General features: G+C 26.8%; 1 protein-coding gene across 1 annotated transcript in view; it reads right to left on the reverse strand.

The window, feature by feature from the left end:
* LOC105457207 (T-cell immunomodulatory protein) overlaps positions 1 to 1215 on the reverse strand; it is a 6119-nt gene extending 4904 nt beyond the window's left edge. The window contains exon 1 of the mRNA XM_011701729.1: positions 1118 to 1215. The gene's annotated coding sequence lies outside the window, so the exon portion shown is untranslated. The remainder of the gene's footprint in view (positions 1 to 1117) is intronic.
* Positions 1216 to 3960: the final 2745 nt, after the last annotated feature.

The following is a 3960-nucleotide window of genomic DNA, read 5'->3' on the forward strand; positions in this document are numbered from 1 at the left end:
TATATATATATATATATAATTTCAATACATTAAATCTTACAAACGTTTTGTTTTCCTTCGACCCATCCTCAGTGTAATGCAATTCTAATTGTTATCTCAGCGCATTATTCGTGTTGTTCCAGACTCAAACTGTCAATCTAAACTCTCATGTTAAAATCTGCAAACGCCGGGTTCATAGCAGGATGGAAAAATTCAGGATCGTGCAATCGACATCTGTTTGGAGATTTTAACATGAGAGCTTGGATTGACGACGGACAGTTTGAGTCTGGAACGACACGAATAATGTGCTGAAATGATAATTAGAATTGTATTATACTGAGGATGGCTCGAACGGAGCTGAAACGTTTGTAAGATTTAATGTATTGTCGATTGAAATTATAGTAATGATTTAAAAATCATCATACATACATATGTATTTCCACATATTTCTTAAAAATACAAAATAATAGAATAAATATCACTTTGATGCAGCATTAAGGCATTTCATATAACAATAGTGCAATCTGATACGCATAAATAATCCAATAAGAGATAAAACGGTCACACGAAGTTTGCAATATCAAAATCGACGATGGAATAATTGCTCAAAATATTCGTTCATCTTCTTCAATGTACGATTAGTGTCTTTGTATTGGATCTACCACACATTTCTACATTGCAGCAGTAACTAAAATTACTTGTATCTTTGCAAAATAAGAATGTTAATGATATTAAATTAAAAATGGCAAAGATGTCAAAAAATGTCGTCAGCTCGATTATAATCAGAGCTATACGTAAAATTATCGCGATTGTTGGAGAGCACGACGCTCCTACGTTAATCCTTTCGAAATCGGGTTTTGTAAGATTGGCAAAATAATACATTTACTTCACAATAATTGCTTCGGGCAGAAAATCAAATGTGATTGTCCAAAAATAATATTTTACCCGTAATTCTCTATCTTGCGATGAATAACAATACTAAAACAGATGACATCACTCCTTTATCTAGGCTACTTAACCTAAAAATAACAGTAATGAACAACGAAGGAGCAGCGGGATAAAACGATAGCTTTCTGCAATATTCGTTCATAAATTACGATAACCGAAAAAATGTGAGGGACTTGACAGATGAATATACCTGAGGAATGTACTTGCTGCTGTGCAACGCATTAGTTCACTATATCCGACATATCTGACAGCCACAAGGCACAAATACACAAATACGTATACATCAGTCTACACATACACGGGTGTACAAATACGTACACAGATGTCGTCACGCCAGTGCGGCCAGTGCGTGTGTGTCTATTCGTGTCAGTCGTGTTATACGTACGCGTGTATGTATGTACATATGTTTATACGTGTGTACATATACCGACGAGATACTATTAAAGACCAATATCCTTAGTTTGCGTGGCTGTTTAATAATATAATATTAATATAATATTAATTTTATGATTTATTATTAGCTCAATGTTTTTTAGACATGCACTTAGAGATGTAAATAGAAAAAAAATCTGCAAATTGTTTTTTCATAAAATACTTTTTTTAAGAAAAAAACAAAATCTTGTTTTTCTCAAATTTTGTTTTTTTTCAGCTATCTATTTAATATCTACTATTTTTAATATAAGCTATTAATATAAGTTAATTTTTCATGATTTGTTTATTTTATAGACAATAGATTTAAATTATCATTTTAATTTTTGCAGAACGAGGAAGCCAATATATTGATTCTGAAACATATTTATTTTGAAGCAAGAACCTCAATAAATAATTATAATAAATTCTACTGAAGAAAAAACTGTTTAAAAAAAGAATTAAAAACTCTTCTTTTATAAAAGTTAAATGTAGATCACTGCAGTAGATTAAATCACGTACATCAATGTAGATTAAAATTAATTATATAATTATGTAATTACTATTTACAATTAGTTAGTTGTGCCATCGAAACTAGAAAAAAAACAAATTTGTATTTTTTCAATGAAATATAAACACGTTTTTTTTCTAATGTTTTTTTCTATTAGAAAAAAAAACGCTTATACATCTCTACATGTATAACTATATTGTATTTCATTTGTATTATATCTTGCTAATAGTTAATATTATTTAAAACTGCATTTTTTTAGTTATCAGTGTTTGATTATCCAAAGAGATGGTAAAATAAACGAAAAAAGATGTAATTTTGCGATATGATATTGCAAAATATATGATATTGCGGTAGCATTATAAGTATTCATATTTATTTATAAAACATTTATATAATAAAAATCATGATTTTAATAATGTATTATTTAAATAAATTGCAAATATTTAAGTAAAAAAAAATATATATATATTACTCATTGCAATTAGAGAATTGCGAGTAAAATATTATTTTTGGACAATCACGTTTGATTTTATGCCCAAAACAATTATTGTAAAGTAAATATATTATTTTGCTAATCTTATAAAACCCGATTTATTATTGTGACGTGGAAGAGGAATTAACTTCTTCAGTCTTTAAAAGAAATTAATGTTATGTTGATTATGGTTAAAAAGCTGTTTATGATTAGTATAGGTCATCAATTAATGATAGAAAAATATTCTGAGGTCGGTGGTCCTCCCTAAAAAAAGCCATATATATCCCTATCATTTGAGAGATATGCTAAATTAATTGTCGTGATGCTAAAACTATTATATCTCTTGTCACGTAAACAGCTAGAGATTACGAACTCATTATGTTTGATCTCTCAGGGTATTGAGTTTATTGCGTTAAAGTTATGACATATATTATATATATATGCTATTAAGGATTTATCAAATATTTTTTAAATGTATTATTAAACTTAAGGGTTTAGATCGCTGATATCAAAATGAATACATTCAAAATAACAGAATCAGTGTGGCAGATATTAAAATTAAAAAAATGTTCGAATTTTTAGAATTTATAGATTTTTCATGCAATTTAAATTATTAACTCTGGTAGTTATTAGTATACAACGATCTAAAAAATTTTACGGTTGCTACGTAATTAAAAAAAATAAGTTCCTAATAGCACATATCGCAACTTTGATGCGATATAAATTAATTATAAATATCTTTTTAATCGTAATCGACACAATAAATTCTTTTTAAGGAATACGCTTAATTCTAATTGCAATAAAATTCTCCAATATATCACATAATTTTAATATGCAAAAATACTCTAAAATAGCTCTTTTTGCAACTTTAACTGCAATTTTTTGTAACGTGATAAAACAATTTAATAAACAGGATCATGTTCAACTCGCCCAAAATCACTACGGAAGCAATATATTTTCATTTTATATATTTTCTAAAAGGACCTTTTTATTAAACGATATAATAAATAATAAATGCTTTAATAAATTTTTGCATTCAAATATTCTCTCATTCTATTATATTTTTTTAAAACCTTGTTTACCTTCCACAATTCAAAAATTCTTAGTACAAGAAAATTTTAGGAATTCTTGAAATTATGATTATTTAATTTTGATGTCATTTCTTATCCGATCATATTCTCCTGACACTTTCTATTTCTCAGAATTTATAGAAATAAGGATATAAAAAAATAAAATACGTTTTTCAGAATCACAAATAATGCAAAAACATTTCAAAAATTTGTAGATATTCTGTACAGATTACATACTTTTGTATAATTTGTTTTCAAACATAAACACATTACGACTCCTTCTAGTTATTATTTCTTAATACAAAATGTACATCATTAAAAGATAAGAACAGTATATAATAAAATGAAACAATGTATTCGTTATTAATTTTTGTCGTTAATTTGCTAATAAAACTGTATTTGACAAATCTATATTTAATAAATTGTGCCGGCAAAAAAACAAGATTAATGCTAAGCTGCTGCAATGTTGAATAAATCTGTTGCTAAATCAACATGCTATTAATATTTTGCTCACAAAAATTTTTTTTATAAAAAACAATATATTAAAATAACAAATAGCTAACAACAACTGA

Source organism: Wasmannia auropunctata, unplaced genomic scaffold, assembly GCF_000956235.1.
Source record: "Wasmannia auropunctata unplaced genomic scaffold, wasmannia.A_1.0 LD335341.1, whole genome shotgun sequence".
In the NCBI taxonomy this organism is placed as follows: Eukaryota; Metazoa; Arthropoda; class Insecta; order Hymenoptera; family Formicidae; genus Wasmannia; species Wasmannia auropunctata.